General features: G+C 41.0%; 1 long non-coding RNA gene and 2 other non-coding genes across 3 annotated transcripts; all 3 read right to left on the bottom strand.

Annotated features, from left to right (window-relative positions):
- Positions 1–10361: 10361 nt before the first annotated feature.
- On the bottom strand, positions 10362–17479 carry LOC100858295. The gene is made up of 6 exons (XR_006939010.1): positions 17450–17479; positions 15951–16003; positions 14399–14485; positions 13323–13349; positions 12536–12579; positions 10362–11915 (listed from the first exon to the last, which is right to left on the bottom strand). It is a non-coding gene; the product is annotated as an uncharacterized LOC100858295 (long non-coding RNA).
- Positions 12091–12161, bottom strand: LOC112532233. The gene has a single exon (XR_003074690.1). It is a non-coding gene; the product is annotated as a small nucleolar RNA SNORD50 (small nucleolar RNA).
- Positions 14237–14303, bottom strand: LOC112532234. Its single transcript, XR_003074691.2, has one exon. It is a non-coding gene; the product is annotated as a small nucleolar RNA SNORD50 (small nucleolar RNA).
- Positions 17480–24163: the final 6684 nt, after the last annotated feature.

Genomic DNA, 24163 nt, shown 5'->3' with positions numbered 1-24163 from the left:
GACCTGAGCCTCCCCAGTACCGCAACCAGTGACCATAAGGGGGTCAAATACAGTTGCACGGATGAAGCAGTGAAAAATAAACTTGACCATATGGTTAAAACACTATTTTGTGGCTTTTTAGCTACTGAAAAACCCAGGAGACTCAGCTGCAGTGGGTTTCTTACCTTCAGCTTCTACAACGCCTATTAAGATGGTATGATATTATCTTCCACATGCACACAAAATTTAGGCTTCTCCAAATAAATGCTTAAAAGCAAGCTCCAGAACACGCTGGCTACAATTAGAGGGGTCAGCGACCAGTCATACAGCAAATATCACTCCTTGTAATAACAATATAAGTCTCCTGTTCTACATCTGTCATAGAACAGACACTCTTGGAGAACCTTCTGATTTAATGTTTGGTTTTTTTTAATATATATACATATACGTTGAAAGCCTTGAAACAACTTTTCTGAACTTTCTCTCTTTTGCTTTCTGCTTCTTTGCTATAAGAGTGCTAGTGAAACAGTACTGGACTGTTAATTCTTTGAAGAATGTGTTTCATTCCTTCTCTCCAATACCAAATACTTCTTTTTCCTTTGCATTCAATGTGTCTTCCAATGCACACACACACACACACACACAGGTACATCCTGCCCCCAGTCAAACATTCCAGAGCTAACATCAACAAAGGCACAACAGAAACTGCAAAAGGTACATTAGTTCACATTCCTCTAATACCTTTAGCTTTTTTCTAATTTAAGTTACAAGATTTTAAGTTGTATATCACTTATGGGCTCAAGAGCAATCATTGTAGAATTCAGTGTGTTTCACAGCGTGCTACAGATAAAAACATGCAAATATTGAAAGATGTGGAGTAGGAGAGCACTCTATTTTAGCACACTCACAAAACAGCAAAATTGCTTCTCTGTGTATGGGGAAATGCAAACTCAAAGCCATCTCAAGCTATTATCACTCAGAAAACAGATGCTGAGACTTGTTACAAGGAACTATACGTGCCCTTTGCTTAGCAGCAAGAGAAAAGTGTTAGGAGGTATTCAGAAAGGATAAGGAACAAACCAGCAGATTACTGTACTATTTTATAGACCCACATTGTGCCAGCCTTTTCAACACCACATGCAGTTCCAATTCCTCCGCTTACAAAAAGACAGTGAAGAGGAAGCTGCATAGAACAGCATAATAAGGATGCTCAAGAGGTGGATTTCACTAAATTGACTTGGGATCTTCAACATGGCCAAGAGACAAACCAAAGAACATACTGCAGTTCTACAAAGGCAGAAGCACTGTGGACAGAACCAGGGAATAGCTGTTCGCCCCTTCTTCTAACTGGACCAGATGGACCTGGCAAATAGCAAGCTCAGAAGAGCTACTTCTGAACACATGTAACTGCAGTGGGGAGTTCAGCATCATGTGAAATTGCAGCTATCAAGAAGTTTGTAGCTGAACAGAAGAAATTCCTATCTAAAATTATTATAACGCAAAGATCACTCTAATTTAAATTCTGCAGCAACATTCAGTGTAGGCTGCGAGAGCATACCAAAAGTACCATCGTATCTGTGCATGCCCTGTTTTTGCCTATTTCCTTTTGCAAATGCCCACTACCAGAGGCTGAATATTGCTCACAGCTCTTCAGTCTGACTGTACAAACACTGGGCCACTGCAACGTGCTGGACATGCAGTTGCTCAGCAGTTCCTTCCATCCCAAACCCTCCCCACTTCTTGCAGAACTGTACAAGCCAATGTTCCTCTTCCTCCAGATTCCCTCAGATCACATATTCCTCATCCCACCACAGATCAAACAAATCACAGATTTCTTATACAAATAGCTCATAAGCTTATAAAGGGTGAGGGAGCTATGGGAACAAATCACCCAATCTGAAGAAAAGCCGTTGCTTTGCTATTGCTGGGGGTACAAAGATGAGTTTGACTACAACTGCTTTTTTGGTCCTCTTTCTCTTACCTACCATCTGGTGCTTTAAGGCATCAGATCTTGCCCTTGGGTCAGTATCTGGCAAAGCTTCAAGGAAAGAAAAAACACTAAGCAAAGTGAAAGCATTTGCCCCCTCCACTCCTATATTATTCAGATTAGGACAGAGGGGCTGAAGAATACAGACTTCGTCCCATCCAAGTACTCTTTGCCTTACAAGGACTTAGAGTCACACAGAGAGCATTCCTCCGAGGTATCTGAACTGAAGCATTTTGAAGCCACTGCAGGACAGCAGCGCTGTCCTGTTCACTCACGCAGGGGGAGGCAGCCAAGTGCTGAAGCTGCAATTTGTGAAGTAGAGCCATAAGCTGCGTCAATGCAGAACCAACGGCTTGATGTAGGTCTTCCTCCACTCTAAGTACTGCCCAGACCTGCCTATTACCTCCCTGTACAGTAGCATCCAAACATCCCTGGCCTGGGCTAGCAGTTGTCAAGCTTCCAGTATTTGGTGCACATCAAAAAAAAAAAAAAAAGGTGACTGAATGCAGAAACAACAGGATAGAGATCACTGGGATCATCTAAGGTTGCTGTGAACAGCACAGCTTGGCTCCCGTAGCTCAGTTCTCATTTACATCAATCTCTAAGCCATGCCCAAATATTCCAGGTGAGTGGTAGCTGGCTCAGGGACTACATTAACCCTCCAGTGGCATAGATGGTCAGATGTCAGTGTTTGGACTCATGTGGCAGAGCTATTTGACTAGAAAGGACATTGCTGATTACCCAGGAGGGAAAGTGCCTGATGCAGCAGTTGCAACGCAGCTTTCAGGTTAAGTGTTCCATACTATTTAGGTATGTAAGCAAACAACCTAAAAATCCTTTCAAGCATGGGTGAGCCCAAATAATCTTGCATCTTCAAGGACCCTGTAAGACCGGACTTTTTTTCTTTGCACTCCTTGCCAGATACAAGGCTGAAGTGACTATATAAATGCAGTATATAGATGCTATCAGAACCTCAGGCTCTGCTTGCTGCTTTCCAGTAGTCTTTTGGAAGGTCTACTCTATGCTGGTGAAATACTGAGTTGGACCTTATTTTGGCTGGCAGACATAACTGAGTTTAATCTTTCCAGCTCATGCAGTGCAGACCAGGTATTCTTCATAGTTATGCATGGGGAAGTGCAGACAACATAACCTGTTCTCAAACCTGAACAAATCTTGTAATTTAATATGGGAATAACTATTACTGCTGCATTATGCTGCTAGAGGTAAGCAGTGCTCTAGTTCTTTAGGTAAACCTTAATTTTGCTTAGCAACTGAGCACTAGAAAAATTAAAACTGCTTTTTAAAGTTTTCACCCCTCTTTGATCTGCAGGGGACATGAGGAACATTATTCCTCCAGTCTGCCTCCAGAAAATAAACTCAGAAGTCTCTTTGATCCTGCGAAAATATAATTTCAGTGGTTTTTTTAGTTCAGATCTTAACAGGTAGCAGCAAACAGAATTACAGTGAAGTTTCATTTTGAAAACTCAATCTACAAGGGTCAATTAGAAATAAAAATCATACTAGATTATCACTACTTAAATAGATGACTGATAAAAGTAGACTCGTTTGCATTCAAATAAAACCAAAACACTTCGAACATCTCCAGGGTCCTCTTTGAGTTCTGCAAAAGAGGACAGCAATGCTCAGATACATGTACAGGAGTCAATGTGATTGTGAAAATATACATTTCTACTGCTAATAGATTAACTCAATTCCTGCAGGATCAATACAGATATCTGAGCATATCCATAAAAACAACTTTTACATTTAAAACTTTAAATATAACTTTAAAAGTTAGAATTACTGATGACAGTTAAATGCAGGAACCTCTAAGTTCTCATAACCTTCCAGTTTAGGTGTTTTTACAGTTTACTGCCACATCCACTGTAATGGCTTGTTTCTCTCCCAAGGATTCATTATGACAAAAATCTTACTCATTTATACAAGAATCTTTTAGTTGGGAAAGATTATGCAACTCTTCTAGTCCAAGGACACAATGGAAAAAAAATGGAACCAGAATTGTGCAAGGAGCACTACTGAAGTGGAAACATATTTATAATGAATGCACATTTTATGTGAATAGCTACCAAAGCCAAACATGAGACATTCCAGCTTAGCTGTTCACCTGCTTTCTACAGCTCAGAAGAGACCACAGAACCGTTAAGGTTAGAGATGACCTCTAAGATCACCAAGTCCAATGCTTAACCCACCCTCACCATGCCCACTAACCACATCCCTCAGTGCCACATCCACACCTCCAAGGATGATGACTCCACCACCTCACTGGGCAGTCTGTGCCACTGCCTCACCACTGTTTCTGAGAAGAAATGTTTTCCTGATGTCCAACCTGAATCTCCCTAGCACAGCTGAAGACCACTACTTATTGTCCTATCTCTAGACACCACAGTTGGTTTCTTCTGCCCTCTGGCTGACAGTTAACAGTGTTGATAACCCACTAGTATTTCCTCTTGGGCTCTTTTTCACTCCCCAGTTGCTAGCCAGATCTCTTATGCAAGCAGTCTATCCCCCCCAGTAAGAAGACTCAGTTAATATAAACATTTTTTTCCATACAAAAAGGAACAGTCTCAGACAACCACAAAAAGCAAATTAATTTCATAGATAACTTCCTGCAGTTTGGCCTGAAACAGAAAATCTTCCACATTGTTATTTTATCTTAACGGCCAAGTTTCTGAGAGAAGTTTGATATGAAATAAAGACAGATGAGGACATTTTTTTAAACCTCTTCATCATTCTGCTAATGGAAGCTCAAAAGCTGAAGCTCAGAATGCTTGCTTTCAGGCGAGATGCCAATTTTCTCCTGATAACTATTTTGCTGCTGCTAGAGCAGTATCTTCACAGATCATTTCTGCTTTTTCAATAATTCTGAGGTGCCTCCTCTACCCGGCCAGATCCCAGAATATTCAAGGTGAAAAGTGCCAAATTCAGAGCCTAGCTGTGGAGAATTGAGATTTTTCAGAACCAGAAGAAAGTGAGAATACTACGCAGATTGCAGTTGATATTTTGCCTTGTTGTATTCCAAGTAGAAGGTTTTTATTTAGAAGAAAACTCATCTTTCCCTTTTCTAGCTACTTCGTTGCCTGGAACTTTCACACATGGGGAGCCCAATATCAATCCCAAAGTGGAAATGTTTCTCTTCTATATCTGATGCAACCTGAAGTCCAAATAGCAGTCATTCTTCATACATTTGCAGTTTACCAAATCAGCAACTTATTTGTAGACTCTGTTCATGACTTCTGAAGAGCAAATCACAGCTGGCATGTCAAATCAATTACAGAACTGGTCTTCTTTTACAGCCCAACAGGTGTGGCATATTATTACTTTAAGCTACAGACAACAATTTCCCTAGTGACTTTTCCTTCCTTCACTAAAGTCTCATATTGAAGGCCTACGTAGTTATCTTTCGTAATTTTCTATTTTTGCCTTGGTTCTTAGTATATTTGCTGCATAATTTCAGGGAACAGCAATATGGCACAGATTAACATACGGGATAAAAGGGGAAAAAGGATCTTGAGATAGGGACAGAGCTGAAGACAACAACAGATTTGGACACCAAGGTCCCAGTTTTGGCCAAGAGTAAGAAAGCTCACAGAGAGAGCTCAAAACTTCAACAGATCTACTGCAATATCTGTAAGAACTATAAATTCAGGAAAGAATAAATATACATATACCTTTTGTCAGCTTAAGAGCCCCTTCCTACTTGACAATCAACTAATTTTCATGTTTCCCAATCACACTTTACCAGTAAAGTGGTAACTGGAACATCCAAACCGATCCTTCAGGAAAAGCAGCATTTCTTTTAGAAGTTAAGGCCAAGACACTTCCAGGAGTGCTATCTCAGAGAAACAGAAAACCTCTCTGTAAACTATTTTCTTCTCTTTATGGGTAGGTGAAGATTCAAATCTCATGATAAGCAGTGATCCCAGGCGCTGACAAGTTTCCTCAGCTTGAAGCTGAAGCTAACAGGCTTTTTTTCTTTTAAAGTTGGTCAGGTGAAAGACATCACAGAGTCAATGGTCCTTACACAACAGCTCACCAGTAACATACTGCTCTTAAGAACCTCCATATAACTGTGTCTAGAGGTAACTAAAAGTAAAGCCTGAAACCAAAAGGGCCGAAGGACATCACCACAATATAATTTAGAATTGCTGCCCTAAGGTTGCAAGCGCTACCGGGCATCTCATTTATTAAGTGAGGGTAGAAAGAAGTTAAGCTAGTCTTACTGCTTAAGGCACAGTAGTATGGAGTTTGAGTATGAAATCCTGAATCACAAGACCATCTTTTTGAATCCTTTGGTGGAAAATCTTCACTTAGTATTGTACATTTTACTCCTCCAATATTAGACATAAGAGTTTTAGAATATCTACATGCTGTGATTACTAGTCTTACAAGCAAAAGCTACCCCTCTCTCCAATATGCCATGTCATAGGAACTACAGGTTGCCACATTCAGACAGACCCAAGAGGTTTAGATGTACTTACCAGTGTCAGAACTGTTAAGACCTTTCCAGTTAAAAACTACTAACTCATAGATGGAAATCATGCTATTTCTACTCATCACGGCAGCTTTTTCATAAGGCAAAAAACACAGCAAAAAGACTCTGAAATCAATGCTGCCCAAGGGTCTTTGTGTAAGGATTCCTTCATGCAGAAAATAAGGTTTTCAGTGGCTCTATTGCCTGCAATCCAAATTAGCAGAAACTACCATCAGTACCAACTTAACTGGCAGCAGAAGTTCAAGGGCACAGAAACTACAATTAACTATTTTTGACAACTGTAAGAGCAGGTCAAGAACTATTTTTTTTTTTTCAAAAATCCAGGTACTGTTACTTCTCATGAAGTTTCTGAAGGAACACCTTCAGCACTGTGATGCCCTAACAAAAATACTATTTTAAGATGTTCTGAAGGTAACTCCCATTCTTGCCGCTCAACTTTTTACAATGTGGTTAATACTGCTGAACAGGAAGATGGGGGAGCATCAGTTCCCAGAAACCAAACCTCGTTAGTAACAGCAAATTGGTAACTTAATCAAGTACACTGTAGCTGCATATTCTTCCTCTCCAATGACCTTTAGATGATCTAAAAATACAATCTTTACTTTTCACTCAGCCTACCAGCTTCAAAATAAGGTCTAAGCATTTGAGTCTATTAATCTGTTACCTTCTTTGCACATACACAAAATAACTCAGGTTTACTTTAGGTCAGTCTGCAATAATTCTCTATCTACAATCCTTAAACTAGTGCTGTCATTGCTGACACAATGTTCCTTCAGTTACAGGGAGCTTCAATCCTAAGTAAAAATAGTACTGACTTGTTACAAGCCTGAAGTATGGCTCAGGGCTACTGAAGGTGAGAACATACATCAGTAGACTGAATTTTCATCTCCACTGTAGTTCAAACAGTAACGCTGACCTAACAACACTGTCTCAGGCAGTCTCCAGTTATTACACTTTTCTTTAGTATAAAAGCTGAAAACAAGACCAATATTAAAGTATCTTCAAAGAAAAACAAATAAGCTGTTACTTTAGTCCTCCCCTAGCTCCCGTCATCCATTTCCCTACTGTTGCAATCATATGCACTACTTCATGCATTTTACAATTGATGTGGTATTCACATTTCACATCTTTTTAAACAGATAGGTCATAATTGCCAAGTAATGCTCACATAGAATGAGTAACTCCTTAGGAAATTCCCAAGCAAACCACTGGGAAAGATCTCTATCCTCCTGTTTCTTATACTGATCACTCTCAGATAGAATACTGAGCAAGGCAGATTTTCTCTTACTCTATACAGTCATTCTTTTGAGCATAAGATACTACTTTGTCTTGCAGAGCCTACAGGAAGTTTTATACAGTGGCTGAGCAGTACTGTTTTCACAGCCCTGATAGCCTAACTTGACTATCTGCTGAAAAGCCACATTGTGTTTGAAAGAAAACGGAATTATTTTAATTTTCCAGCTTACATTCTCTAAGCAAAGCAGATAATTAATGACAGACAAGCAAGAATACTTCTAATACTGGTTCTAATGAGAAGTACACAGAATACAAGTCACTGGCCACATACAAACACACAGCATATATAGACTTCCATGTGTACTCCGCTCATCTGTAATATTCACCTGCTGAATTAATTCATTACAACTCAAATTGTCCTCTCAACTGTGGGAAGGGGTGGAAACTGTGGGAAAAAATGGTATCCCAAACTCAGTGTTTATTTAACATCAAAAAAAAGCCTTTCCTTGGACAAAGTCTAACATTGCTCAGTGTGCTGTGACAGGTCAACTGTCTTAAGTGAATGAGTCTCTCTCCTCAAAAACTCATTGTTGAGCTTCCACCTTTGGAACTTGTAACTTACCAGCTGTTAATTCAATTGCAACGTCCATCCTTGTCAGTACAACTCATAACCAACGTTTATGTGGCATATTTGTACCATTAAGAGTTTGCCTGAAAGAGAAGGCAGCAATGCCACCAAAGCAGGCAGCACACTTCTCTGTAGACTGGTTAGCTTGACAGGATACACACTTTGTTTGCTTGCGTTTTTAACCCACACTGCAGGGTGGGTACTTTGGAAAAGTAACTGCAGCTCACTTGGAACTATTTATGATATACTGTCACCACAAACAAGACAAACTCTCCAACGTCCTGCTTTAAGACTTCCCACTTAAATGGTAGCAAAGCATTTATGCACAGCCACTCTTCTAACTTTCCTGAAGCTCCGAGACGCTCATTAAACACAACGCTCCTTTAACTCAGGAGAATGCTGATCTTTTGCCCAGTTACTAAGACTGACACAGCAATACCCCACGACAGTTTGTCTAACCACTGATTTTGGGAATCACAGCCCAACACCCATGTGATAAATCAAACACTAGTGACAGCACAAGATTTTAACAACTATTTATAATACAAATGGCAAAAGGGCTTTCACGCTATTTACTGCAACATCTGAAATCAAAGCTTTAAATCTAGCAAGGTGTTTTGTACAACCGAACTTTAACATACCTTCCAAAGTCATTACATGCCAACTTCATAATCATATAGAAGTATCACGCAAAAAAACCCATACAAGAACTAAATCTACAAGTGGATTGCAACATTATCCCCTACCACTGTGAGCAAGCTCACTAATATTATACCTCTCATTTTAAAATTTGTGATGCTAGCGTCCAACATCATAACCATCACTCTCATTATGAAGATTGTAAGGTAGTCTCATGGTTAAAAAAACTTGTTCCAGACTTTCTAAAGCACATTTTTCTTTGCTTATCCATATTCTGCATTCCAGTGAGTGTTTATATCAAAAGATTTGCAGTTACCAGGCTCATCACTGGCCACATCTTTTTTCTGGACACATCTTTTCCTGATGGAATAGCTTCTGGAAACAGGCTTCCACCACCCCAAGCACAAACGTAATACAGTTCTTTGGCCCTTTTTATCTATTACTGCCAATCCTAGATTAGAACATCCCCAGTATTTCAGATTTAGATTGAAGTTCTTTGGGTATTCAAGTACCATCCATAATCATGAAACCATCCTTTTAATGTCAGAAATTAGAAGAGCAACTCATCCTCACCAGTTTTACTAGATGCCCACATGTTAGGAACTCCTCAAAAGCTACAGATGCTGTTTCAGCTTCAGCCAAAGACTCTGTTACAGTCAAAACTTACTGCAAATAAAATCTTGCCATGTACTGTTATACAAGCCACATAAAAATCCTTTCAGAATAGCTAATATACTACTTACAAAATATTGCTGCCCTATTATCCTTTTCAGGTTTTCAACATACTTCTTCCCCGTCAGAAGACACGCTGAGTGTCCCAAGACTGTCAACTTTTGACTCACCACTTCAACAGCTTCACTAAACATTGTCAACGTCAACTCAATAAAAGCCAGATAATTGTAGGGGTTGAAAGGGACCTCTGGGAAATGAAGACCGATCCACCCCTACTTAAGCAGGTTCCCTACAGTAAGTTGCACAGGCAGATCTTGGTAAACTCCAGAGGAGACACCACAATCTCTCCGGACAGCCTGTTCCAGTGCTCTATCACTTTCACAGTAAAGTTCCTCCTGATTTCATACAGAACTTCGTGTGTTCCAATTACTTTCTGTTACCCCTTGTTTAGTGGTGTGCACACCACTGAGAAGGGCTGAAAATGTAGCGGACCTAAGATGGGAGACTGATCTCTCCGCGCTTCTGAAATATGTAACTAACAGTGGAGCTTACATTGTCCAGGAGCCAGTCAAGCAGTGTGTGGAATGTCACGTGTTCAGCATGCCCTGTACCAGTACAGTAAGGCCACAGTGCCTTTGCAGCCCTTGCAAAATAAGAGCTGTCAAGAAGCACCTTAAGTGACTACAGAACTGACGTTGAACAACTAGTTAAGTTTTCCACATCCTCGTCTTTATTCAAGAAAGAGCATGTACAAAACATAGCAAATACCTACCCTTCTCAGCAACATTAACATGTAATAAATCCTGATTAAAGCCACCAAGGGAAGGTTTTCTGTAGTAAAATTCTGCAGCTTCTGATGATACATTCAATAGACTGATTTACATAGTTAACTCACTGAGAAGCAGCCTCTGACCAGCCAAAGCAGCTGGTTATTACTGAAAAACCAAAGCAGAGGTTATGCAGTAAGCCAAGTCACTCCTGGAGTTCAGTCACATCATTACTGTATGGCTTTGTAGTCAGGCACTTTATTTCTGATCTTCCCAATGCTTCAGATGCTGCTACTTAGTGTTCTGCACTTCTGCGGTGCTGCACTGGTAGGAAAATGGGCCTTTCAAGTATTTGGTGTTTAGAAATAAGTGCATTTCATTAAGTTCTTTCAGATCCCTAGAGAAAGTTAACTGCTAGCATCCAATGCTGTCATTTTTGGCTGCAGACTACAGGGCTGTTTCCTTATTTCGGTACATTCCAAAATCATTCAGTAACCACAGCACTACTGATCATTGGCTACCACGCAGTTGTCACATTCCCTCCTTTATAAAGCATTCCTGAGAAGGCAGTACAAGAGCCACACCTTAAGGTGGATTGCATCTTCCGTGCATAATTTGTCTTTAAAGGCAACTTACTCAGAAAACCAATTTACAATCCCTCTCTTCCTCAGTGGAAGAGAGATGATCTGCTTAATACAACAAATACAATGTTAAGATGTTACTGTGTGGTTAGTGACTGCTGGCAAGCAAAACTTCCAATGTTTCTATTCCTTTTCCTCCCACACTGGGAACAGATAACACTGCCAATGTCTTCTTCAGTGGGCACAGTTCCAGTTCCGATACTGGTCTTTCCATGCTAAATTGGCAGCTCATGAAAACTCCCTTTTCCTTCTCTCCCCATCTAGATGCAGAAGAAAATGAAAGCTTTAGTCTATGCTTTTTCTGTAACCACAACTTCCTCACGCCACCTGAAATTTCAAGCGTTTCTTTTTACAGGTGCTTCATGTTGATGCTTCCACACCACCTCATCTACCTCCTTCAATCTCCCACATGACATCATCAAGGAGCACTCAGTAGTTTGAATTTATGTATCAATGCTGCATGGCCTACCTGCAACTTCCATTGTTTTGAGTTATTACAGATGCTCAGTATCAAAGTCTGCATACCCTTACATTTTCTAAGGGCCAATAGTCTGTTTCTTTTTCATATATTGAAGCTCACCACTCATTTCCCTACTGCCACTGTTATCCTTCCCAAAGGGGGCAGTTTGATGTTTTGAGAGAAGCATTATTTTAAGTATGCAGAGACAGTAATTTTGGTTCACGTGCAGTTTTTGATAACGGTATCTGCTAAACAATTTCAACAACTGTTTCAGCAGGATTTTAAAAGCATGGTCCCACTCCAAGCGAGAACATCTCTTCAGGTGTTACACTTTCTTCCAGTTACAGATCATCCACATTTGTCAAGCAGCACTGACAAAAACGTTCCAACTCACTGGAAAAAGGAGAACAAGGTCTAAATAAAATGGTTCATTTGAGGAAGAAACTTAAACTTGCAAATAAGCACAGAATTGTATACTTTTTACTTTTCTTTTTCTTTGCAAAAGCACCTAAAACTGCACAGAACTTGTAATACTTTTCAGTAAGTTTAAATCTAGTCTTCTCATCTCATCTCAGATGCCGGATCCGTAGTAGGTTTTTCAGCAAAGAATTCAGGTTCGGGATAGGATCATCATAGATGAGATGCAGAGACCGCACCACAAAAGCAAATCTAATACATGATGTGCTTTTCTTTTTTGATAGTGTTGCTGACTGCAATGAAAAGACTGAGCATTCTTTGTCTTATCACACATAAATAAGGTATTTAAAAGTTCACAGGCAGATTTTAAGGTTAGCAAAAGTTAAGCACAACTATGGCACATGCAGTCCCTTGGGTAGTAAGCGATCTTATACTTAGTACATATACACAGTAAGTAGTAAGCTACTGTACAAACCTACTGTATCAGCTATTGAAGTGCATTAGCAACAATCATAGTCCTAAAAATTTCTAACTTGTAAACACAGACTTACTTCAGACTTATTCATAAAACGCTTGGAAGCTTTCTAATTACATACCTGAACAAATTAAAGCATTTGTTTGTACAGTTGTGACCATTTTCCTGCTGGAAAAGAGACATTTATTAGCTCAGAAATGTTTTCTTCCATCACTCAAAACACAACTTACTATTTGGTCTATCATACATTACTAAGCACGTGGTGGAATAATACCAGTACTTATTAAGCTCCACAGAACTTTACCTACAAGGGTTCTCACATCAAAGTAAGATTTTTTTACATGTCTTACCTGGACACTACTTAACTTTGCTATAAGCTGTGACAGACAACTAATCTGTTAAGTCTAGGTCTCTCTCTACCATAATCAAAAGCTTAATTTCTGAAAACGATAGTGAGAATATGGTTCTCAGCTTGTATCAACACATTAAAAACTCCAATCTACCAACATGCATTATATTAAAAAACCTATTCTATGTAGGACACCTGAAGCAACATGAAAATTAAGCACGGTATTTCGAGCTGGAACTGATAAAACCTACCATTAAGGCCAATATAGATGATGAAAAATTTCAGCATTTCCCATGATGCACATACACAAACTCTACTGTATTTCAGATATGCCATCTGCAGTAATTGCTTACATGTCACCTTGTACTTTTGAACGGGGCTGACATGATAATGCAGTTTTAAATACAGTCATTCAAACCTAGCTTGCCAAGTTTTCAAGGCCTGAAAGAACTACCAAATCTATCATCTTTTTAATGTTTTACCTACCATGGCACAATAATATAATCCCAAGTCAGACATGCATTTTTACAATTTGATTCTATCATTATTGAAGTCATACCTTCAAAGAAGCAGCCTTCAAGCATCCCTGCAAAGACAAAAATTGCACCAATTAGTTTTATTAACAAGGCTTGCTACTTTCAGCTTTCCTTCAGACTCCTGTCTAAACAAAGCATTATTTTACAGGTAGCACTTCCACACAGAAAGCTTCACTCCTATGTTTAAACTCTACACATTGGGACAAAACCCATTCTTTAAAAGAAATTGTTAGCAGCAGTCTTTAAATGCATTTCTTTAGGAAGGAGTGAAATAAAATTACAGACGTGCAGTTGGACAACAAAATTAGAACCTCACAGTACCAGATTGATTTTTAAAATAAAAACTGAACTTGTACAGAAATAGTGGTTCAAAACCCACATTTCATTGAGAAAGATTACATTCAGAAAAATGTGAAGAATGAAGACCTTGAACAAAGAGCTACCAATACACCTAAGGCACAATGAGTGTTCTTGTGCACACTTTTTGCCTGCTGCAGGTATATTTAGACTAGCCCTTCCGAATTAGTTTAACACTAGAGCTGAAACAGCTTTAATTCATTACAATTCACCTCTAATCATTAACTTTAGCAATTCTTACTATCTGCATCAGAATGCATCCTAAGTTAACAGTGCTTTCTGAAAAAGTCATAGTGCAAGTGTCATCAGCTATTTCTAAACTTTCAGAACTTGGTGAGTTTCTCACTTTTATGCTCCAAGACAAGCTACCTCAAATTACAGGGATCTAAGCTTGTCCTCTCTTGTCTTTAAAGTGCTACCATTTGCTGGGCAACAGCATGTCCATAAGCCAAGTTTCAGTAGTGCACCAAAAGCCTTATTCACAATATTGAGCTTGTATATGAGAACAGCATAGAAGTAAAACTAACTGGAAGAGTGAGTGACAGAAAGATTAAATGACTTTTGAAAGAAAAGTGGTTTTATCTCAGAAGCCAGATCCGTATGAAGTTTCTCATCAACAAATCAGGTATGGCAACTTCATCACAATCCACCACTTAAGTAATTGTACTGGAAAGGACATATGCATAGTTTTAATATGGAATACATCAACAAAAGGTTTCAGCAGTTTAACACTAAGTATTACCTCTATCTGTTGTAGTACAGTTGCCAGGACATCTTTCATCACAATGCTCAACTTTTTTCCATTATTAAAAACTGTTGATACGCCATCCTAGATAGGAATAAAGCAATTAGAATAAGTTCAATTCAGTAACAGAACCCACTTGGGATGACCAAGTTTTAGTCATGTGGATCGCCCTTCCTCCCCATTTTTCCTTTCCAGACACAGCCACTGGTTGTACGCATTTGAGTTTGACGTGTTGAATTGAACAGATCCTAATATTGTTTCTTAGCATTTCCAAAAAGTGAAAATACAGACTACACTCTTAAAAAATGAGTAATACGTTTTAATAGGAAACTTGGAACTAGATTTGTCTGTTCATACTGACAAAGAACTTCCAGCTGTCAACTTCATTTTCTTCACCTCAGCTCTTACACTAATTTTCTGATACAGTGTACACTGACAGATAATTATAAGTCACCTTGAGGTAATCTGTCACATTTACGATGTAAATCTTAGACATATTTTACCAGCTCCCTCACAAGCAGTTTGAAATAACTGAAACTATTCACCCACCCTCCTAGCCTACACATTTCAACATGGATCATGTCAAATAACATGCCTGAAATACACTAATATCTCATTTTTAAAGCTAATTACAATGTTACTAATTTGATTACAAGTATGTTGCTAAGCCATTTAACAAGTCAATTTATCCCCACAGATCATTCAAAACATACACAGCTTTCAGGAAAATCCACTTGTGTGTACCAAATACTCCTCTAGTTCCGATGGTGCTTCCATGATGGGCTAAAATCAAAATTAAGCAAAAATGAGATCAAGTAAAAAATCTGTTACAATGGTCTAAGCATTATCTCACACAATACCATGTCAGGAAGTGATAAGCAGGAACTAAAATTTCTTTTCATACAAAAAAAAATATCAATATTAGTCTACAATTGTCTGCCAAGAACTTGCAAGTTGAAATTCTATATACAGTAGAAAAAAGGTGGCCTGAAATCATTTTAGATCATTTTTCTAGGATGAAGAACCAAGTCATTTAAACTTCTGTTTTACGTTACACATTTATTCACAATGTCAGTACTAATATTTGTACGTTCCTTCTAACTTTAGTATTCTACTGTCCATAGTTTAAAGAATCAGTAGTTAAATTCAAATATGGCCATTTATGTGGGTTCACATTAGCTCCAATACATGCCCCATACAAGACAGTTAACTTGTAGTAAATTACACTGATCTCAAGGGTGGTGCAAGTTAATCAACTGATCTAACATGTAGGCCCTCACACTTAATGAAGTGGTACAGAAAAGATGATAATTAAAAACATGTGACCTCAGCACTGGTCTTAGCTCACATAATTACTCACAGTTTGAAGGTGACCATGAAAACGCAATGTCCTGCAACTATTTTTCTGTTTTGTTCCATTCAAAAGCCATACAAAGACAACAATCTCTGGCACATTACACATTCCATACTTTCATCAGACAGAAGTGTGGAAACTGAAATGGAAACATTTACATGCAGGGCTACTCCTAGAGAAAAAAATTACTATTACCTTAATGCTTCTGTACAACATATTGGACACCACTGAAAGCTTCTCCTTCATACCTAAAAATAAACAGCAGACAAGCTTACCACTTGCAACAAGCAGATACTTAGCACTAGGCCCCTTAATAACATACATTAAGACTTTCTGAAGTCACGGAAGCAATCAAATGTGAAGTACTCGAGCCTTAGTTTGCAGTTTTTTTCAGAAGGCAGCAAGAAATACAGTCATTTAAGTAATAAGGAAACAAGTTATATTCGCTCACAAGGCAAAGAAAATATTTGTTTTGCTATATACATTTCAAACACGTAGCTTCTTCTAACAAAAACGTTTATTACTACACACCGTGTAGATGAAATAAAGGCCGCACTCTGTGACAGATTACTAAACTTGGCTTTGTTTCAGATCAAAGCAATTGATGTATATTTATTGCACCCAATAACCATGGTGTACTAACAGCTAGTAAAGATACAAGAACTTCACTGCTCAATAACCTAACACCTGACTCAGGATATCATTAGACGAGCCGTCTCAAGGCAGAGCGATTGCCTCTTACCTGAATACAGCCACCTAATTGCTGCTTGCAGATAAGCCTACAACTTCGCTACTCTTTTGATTCCTGCTCTTCCAGGACAACTACTGCTCAATGCTAACAGGATTCCCACAGAGAAAGGAGTGTCTCAGGCTAAAGATTAAAAAAACGTATGTATTTCCATAAAGCTTCTTTCATTCTGCTCTCATTGCCTTGCAAGAAATGCAAGCCTCAGCGATTAAAGCGTTAATCTGGTGATTCACGTGGCACACAACCCTGTGTCGAAGTAAAAGGGCCATTGTCTTCTTCGTAGACGCCCTAACCTCGTATTAGAACACCTCTCTCCCGTCGATGTATGTATCAGCGTGAGAATCGATAATTTAACTGACAATTAAATGCATCAAAGGACTGCCCCGTTCTAGGAAGGGGCAGTTTCTATCCATAACGCCTCACGGCTGCCGGTGCAGGCGAGCAGCGCTCGCCCAGCAGCCCCCGAGAGCAGTGCCACGGCCGCCGACCTCAGCTCAAAATGGCGCGGGCCACGCAGAGCCCCGCCGGGCACCGCCCGCACCAGGGCAAAATGGGACCCCGCCGCCCACGCGGCCGCCACCTTCATAAACTACACCTCCCAGCGTGCCCCGCGCCGCTTCCGGCAGGGAGCCAGACCCATCGCTTTCCCGCCTCCCTTCCCGCGGGGCGCGGGGCACGCCGGGACCTGCAGTTTGCCCCTCAGTCCCTTCGCCGCCGCGGCGCTTTACCCCCGGGCCGCGGCCTCACGGCGGCTGCCGCCCCGCAGCGCCCGCACCCTGGATGTGCCGCGCCACGGAGCGAGCCTCACCGCTTGCTCCAGCTTCAAACAAACACGCGGCATCGCGACGCGGTGCCCCCCGGACGTCCAAGAGCGAACCAACAAGCCCAGGTGCCCCTCAGCTCTACTCGCACAGCGCCGCGCTCATCCGCCCTGCCGACCCCTTACCGCCGCCGCCACCGCTCCACAGGAAAAGAGGGGGCGGGGGGCGCTCGCGGCCTTTATATGGACTTAGCGGGGTGGGAACGAGGCTAGCCCCGCCCCGCGAGCCGGGGGGTGGGGACTGTGAGGGCCGGGCGCAGGAATGCGCTTTCCCCGCCCAGCGCGCTCCCGCGCTCGGAGGGGCGGGGGGGTTGTTGCTCCGCCTCGCGCCCGGCCCTCAGCCCGCGGGCGGGGCGGGGCTGCGGGCGGGAGCGTGGTTCCCTTAGCGCCCCGCTCAGGGGACGGGTGAGGAGCGCGTTGGAAGAGGCGGGGTTTCGTGTGTCGGCCGGTTGCTGTCGGGGATCTCACCCCACAGGGGTTTTGCATGAAACGCAGAACGAGTAGAGACAGAAAACAAGCGCAGCTCCGCCTCGGGAGCTTATAACAGATGCGTCTGCTGAATTCTTGTTTGGTTTTGTCTATGTTCTGTTAGCGTTTCTCGGGGCTTCAGCTAGCTAAGCTATTCTATAGCTCTGCCTAAGCGTTTCAGCTTTCCTTTGTCTCTAATTAGACCTTCCTGGAATCGCACCGCTCGCACGCCCTTTCCCTTTTTGGAAATGGCACGCGCTGCTTTACCGCGTACTGCATTCCGAGGCGGCGGGGCTGACACATCGCCTCGTGCTCACAGCGGGCGGAACGCTTTCTGGCGTGGCTGTTGCTTCCTTCTGCAGTTTGTCAATGGAGGGTCGGGTCATCGCTCCACGCTGAGCCCCAAGGTGGGCTTGCTCCAATCCCACACAGAAAGCTGCTTGGTTTGCAGCTGGACGGCCCCTTGTGCTGGTGTGGCGGTGCTAGCGAAATGATTGGGAATGGGCTACAGTGGAGGTGGCAGGAGCACTGGAACCTAGGCGATGCTAAAACTGCTGTGAAACCACATCCTAAATTGTAGCATCATAGAATCATTAAGGTTGGAAAAGACCTCTAAGATCACCTAGTCCGACCATCAGCCCACCCCCACCATGCCCACTGACCACGTCCCTCAGTGCCACATCCATGTGGTTCTTGGACACCTGCAGGGACGCTGACTGCACCACCTCCCTGGGCAGCCTGTGACTCTGCAGCACCACTCTTGCTGAGAAGAAAATTTTCCTAATATCCAGCCTGAATCTCCCCTGGTGCATCTTAAGGCCTCTCGTCCTGTCTCTGTTACCTGGGAGAAGAGGCTGACTCCCACCTCACTCCAACCTCCCTTCAGGTAGTTGTAGAGGGCAATAACGTCTTCCTTGAGTCTTCTCTTCTCCAGTTGAAACAATCCAGTTTCCTCAGCTGCTCCCCATAAGACTTGTGCTCCAGACTCTCCACCAGTTCTGTTGCCTTTCCTTGGGCACATGCTTTCTGAAGGGAACGATGCTAGCTTCTGTAGTCTGGCAGAAGAAACTTGTCATCTCAGTTAGATTTTAGGGGACAAGTTTACAAGTAGTGCCTGAATGCAAACTGTATGCACACTTTCTATTCCAAGAGAAATACAGCTCATATTTCTCAGCATCACGTAGATCTGCTAGTCACTGGTCAAGCATCTGGGTCAAGGGAAGTACAGTTTAATGGAGATGAGCAGTAATTACAATTACAAGGCTGAAAAATGTTAACAACAACAAAAAAGCCTACAATTCTAGATCATATTTTAAGATAAGGTTCCTTCTTAGCTGCTTTGCTTTCCCCTCCTTCAGGCTTCCCCATCTTGGAGCTACACCCCATGCGTTCGGAGAGTGCAGACTGTAGAGCAACGCCTGATCCTCAAACTCTGCTCTGCAGCAAAATCCAAAGGCTAGTTGGAGCCACAAGTGTGGTTGCAGCAAGGCTTAATTTATAATGAGCCCTTCCCAATTTAACTCACTGCACACCTGTGCCTGTATGCACAGTGTTAGCCCTGTAAAGGAGAGTGCTGGTTCTGAGATGCTGGTGGCATGCTGTATTGCCTCTTTTGAGGCTCACACAAATGTATGCCTGCCTGAAAGGCTGGTGGTAAGGCTACTGCTAGGGATTTTCAGCTCCAGGTAACTTTCTCCAAGTTATCTTTCTTACTTTAAATGATTTATTTTTCTTCTTGTTATTTCTCCCCCCCTTCCCTTATGTTCCTATTTTGAATCTGGCTTCCTGGATTTTGTCGTGTAACTTTGCAACTTCAGTGACTCACATCTCTTGGTTTAGTTTGGGGTTGTTACCAGCACATCCTTTGGGATGCTGAGTTCCCCTCCCCTCTCAGCTTCCCAGCAGGAAGTCTATTGTGTGCAGCTTTAATTTCTTCCTTCTCAGAACTGATAGTACACACTGTGAAGTCCTGAGCTGACTTTACCCTATGTTGCACTATGCATCTAAAAAAGTGTGATCACTAACTAAAAAGTGAGTTGTGAAAATGTCATTTGGCTTATGATTTTGGCCCCATTATAATTTTGTACAGAAAGAAGAATTCTTCATATACATTTCTCAGTGGTCAAAATTTTAATCACCTTACTGTAACAGAAAAAACGAGTATGTTTTGTTCATAACTGAGATCATAAAAATGTTAGACTGGCTGTACAGAGTCAGAGCACAGGGCCACCCCTCACTATCCTGCCTCCAACTATGGCCAGAAGTAAATTCCCCAAGCACTTCCCAAACTTTGGCTTTCTTTTTTTTATTTTTTTTATTTTTATTTTGCTATTAGTATTCATGGAGACGACAGTTCCACAGAGCTCTCTGTCATCATTGCACCATCTTTAATACCAAAGCAGTTTCAAGAGAGGGTTCACACACTGCAGTCCATCAGTAAGTCAACTAGCATTTCATCTGGGTGCCTCTACAACAATATCTGATCACGTTGAAACTGCAACATCTTCAAGAAGCTTGAAGCAACTTCTGTGATGAATGCCTCATAAGTGACAAGTGGTCGGGAGTGGGAAATTCCCCCAGATCTTCGGCTCTGAACACAGAAGAGAAAAATGAATGCAATTGCCTGGCTTAATTTTCTCCGAATGGGCTTCCTGTGCCTCCTGCATGTGGAAAGGGATATGTTATTAGTTTTGATAGGCTCAACACCTTTATACTGGCATATGTTTATGCGCACTTCATGTCTTCCTTAATGGTGATTCTACACCTTCAAAATTGTGCCCTCCATTTATCTTTAGATGTACATTCTAGTTTTGTTTTTAGTAATCATCTTCATTTTGAGGCTGATCCCCCTTCTAAATTTGAGTCCAGCTGTGGTGGACTTCTAGTTGCTCCTGCAAAGATGGAGTGTCTAAATGTATAGTGGTTGGTCATAGAGAAACTTATGTTTTACTGACAACCTGATCGGCTTATATGTGGCTAAAATTGGCAGTAAAGTATGACTGAGCTTTATAGAGCAACACAACCAAAACCAAACCCTCTGCAGGAAGTTACTTAAAAGAAGCAATAAAGATGATATATTAAGACAGCCAGACTAGTTAATGCTAACTGTTTTGATTAGCCAGTTTTTTCTCTGTTGGCCGAGATAAGTCCACGTGCAAGCTCCAGGAATACAAGATTGTAACTACTCTGTTGGTTAACAGAAGTGTTCATTATCTTGATGACATGCCCCAAAATACTTAAGGGAAGTTCCACAGTGAGGCTTTGTTAGTACTTGGGACCATCACCTTTCTCTCCTTGTTCAAATTATACATTAACTGTATATTACTGAAAGACAAAATACTTTAACTGCTGGAAGGCTGCTGCTTATCTTACTGCATTTTTCTCCCTCTTAAAAGATGAAATGAATAGATGAAAGCATTGAAGGGGGTATGCTGCAGAAAGAATGGGGAAGAACAACTTGCTATTTAATATTCTTATTGTATTCCTAGGGCCCAGCTGTCAATTCATATTTGCAATCTATTCATTCATTAACAGGGAATAAGAATAAAAAGTCTTTTATTTCGTGCAGCCTTGAAAAACTGTCAGTCTTGCTCTTCCCATTCCTTACCAAGAGGCTGTCTCTGAGAAGACAAGTCTGCTGAGCTACTGGATTTTTTAAATTCAAAACTATTTTTAAGATTGCTACCTTTCAAAGTCTTGCTTACAAGTAAAATATCTGATAATCACACCATATAAAAAATCAGGAAAAACAACACATATTTGCCTTACCCTTGCAAAAGCTAAGTATCATGTGAAGTATTACAACAAAGTGAAAGTTGTAAAACTGCATTCCATCATCTGGGTTTGAATCTGGCCATGGTAAGTACAGATCTCTTGGTAAGAAGGAGGCACTCCCTTTGAAGTGGAGATTTCTTGGAAACTTAACTATCTGGAATATTCCATCTGATAAAGTAAGAAAAGAAAATATGCATACACATTATTGTGCTCATAGCAGGCATATTGAAACACAAGTATTAGTTAAATAGTAAAGATGTAGGAAACTTAAAGCTGTGTCAGGGGAGGGTCAGGTGGGGGTTAGGGAAAGGTTCTTCACCAGAGGGTGGTGGGCACGGCACAGGCTGCCCAGGGCAGTGGGCACAGCCCCAGTTTGCTGGAGTTCAAGGAGCATTTGGACAATGCTCTCAGACGTAGGGTTTGAATTTTGGGTGGTGCTATGTAGAGATGGGAGTTGGACTCAGTGACTCTTGTGGGTCCCTTCCAAATTAGGATATTCGAAGGCAAAAGAAACAGCATTATTTGCAGTGCTAATATATTCTTTTTAATAGATTTAATTTTGCATCGCATCTTCACTTAGGATGATGCATAAATCCTTCCTGGTGTTCCTCAAGTCTGTTTTATTGTAGAATTGTCTCCATGTTGTCTTGCTCTTAAAAGTAGCATGTTTTCCAGGACAGGGCAGTTTGTTAGCAGACTCTGTGAGCATAGCTTGCTCTTCTAGTTGCTCAGTTCTTCATGCAGAGGGAGAGATCAAACAACACTTTATTTAAGTGTATTTTAACACATATAGGTCAGCAGACCTCATAAGCTGCTGCTGAAAGATGTGACCTTGTTCTTCTCTCCTTCCCTGTCATCACTACAAGTTAATCATCATGGTTCTACAAGCAGCTGCTGAGGGTGATAGAAAACTTTTCTTTCTTTCTTTCTCTCTTTCTCTCTTTCTCTCTTTCTCTCTTTCTCTCTTTCTTTCTTTCTTTCTTTCTTTCTTTCTTTCTTTCTTTCTTTCTTTCTTTCTTTCTTTCTTTCTTTCTTTCTTTCTTTCCTTCTTTCCTTCTTTCCTTCTTTCTTTCCTTCTCTCTTCCTTCCTTCCTTCCTTCCTTCTTTTCTTTTCTTTTCTTTTCTTTTCTTTTCTTTTCTTTTCTTTTCTTTTCTTTTCTTTTCTTTTCTTTTCTTTTCTTTTCTTTTCTTTTCTTTTCTTTTCTTTTCTTTTCTTTTCTTTTCTTTTCCTTTCCTTTCCTTTCCTTTCCTTTCCTTTCCTTTCCTTTCCTTTCCTTTCCTTTCCTTTCCTTTCCTTTCCTTTCCTTTCCTTTCCTTTCCTTTCCTTTCCTTTCCTTTCCTTTCCTTTCCTTTCCTTTCCTTTCCTTTCCTTTCCTTTCCTTTCCTTTCCTTTCCTTTCCTTTCCTTTCCTTTCCTTTCCTTTCCTTTCCTTTCCTTTCCTTTCCTTTCCTTTCCTTTCCTTTCCTTTCCTTTCCTTTCCTTTCCTTTCCTTTCCTTTCCTTTCCTTTCCTTTCCTTTCCTTTCCTTTCCTTTCCTTTCCTTTCCTTTCCTTTCCTTTCCTTTCCTTTCTTTTCTTTTCTTTTCTTTTCTTTTCTTTTCTTTTCTTTTCTTTTCTTTTCCTTTTTCTTCTAGCTTTAGTTTTCTAGCAAATCAGCCACCTGAACTGACTCATACAGTGACAACCTAACCACTAGATTTAACAGAAGGGAAGTGGTGGAGGCACACACCCTCAGCTGGGCAAGACCTGAGCAGAGTGGTCTCCCTTGACAGGCAGCTCTAAATATGATCTGAATCTTCTCTTTCAATCCCTCCAAAACACAGTATAGGACCTGTTGAACTGTTCACGAATATAAGAATTTAAATAAATGTGTCTGGTTTCAGAAGTCTGTTCTTCTACTGTGTGTTAGTCTCCTATTTGCTCTTGTACTGTAAGAAATAAATAGTATTTCTCTGAATGCAATTAAATTATATGGACAGTTGACATTTAGAGCAGTATAGCTTATGGCTGGCATTACTTAAGAGCAAGATAATCATGTTAATCTTCCCTAGGATTTGTAAGGTTAGTCTGTTTGATTGTTGAAAGTGGGAGGTTGTGTAACTTGAAAACTTGAAGAAAAGATAAATTAATGTGTTACTGATGTCCAAAAAGGAACCACAGCACTGCAAATTTGTATTGTCTAGACAAGCACACCACCTTGTCCTGATATTCTCTGTTGTGTCTTGAAGGGTAAACAGAAGAATGAAACAAGGCCATCCGCTTTTCTGGCCCTCGCTTCTACATACAATCTGCAGGCTAAGTATGAGGCAAGGCTGCCATTCCTTGTCAGCTCAGAGAACAGGTTCTTGGCCTCAAATCAGGCAGCTAAAAGTTGGATGGATGAAATTTAGTTATGCCTACGTGCAGTGTTTCTAAGAATGGGTTCAAGTGGAGCGGAGAAGTTGTGCTATGAAGCATGAAATGGGTGCTGGCTATAGATGTGATCTCCCAGCACCTTTTTTTTTTTGCAATTGCTGTGCAGAGAGCACTCCCGTCAGCATCCTTTGGGATCCCCAAGCTGTGCCCTCTTGGGAGTCAAAGGTGGATGACCAGGACATATA

Source organism: Gallus gallus, chromosome 3 (genome assembly GCF_016699485.2).
Source record: "Gallus gallus isolate bGalGal1 chromosome 3, bGalGal1.mat.broiler.GRCg7b, whole genome shotgun sequence".
Classification (NCBI taxonomy): domain Eukaryota; kingdom Metazoa; phylum Chordata; class Aves; order Galliformes; family Phasianidae; genus Gallus; species Gallus gallus.
This window is presented reverse-complemented; position numbering and strand designations above follow the sequence as displayed.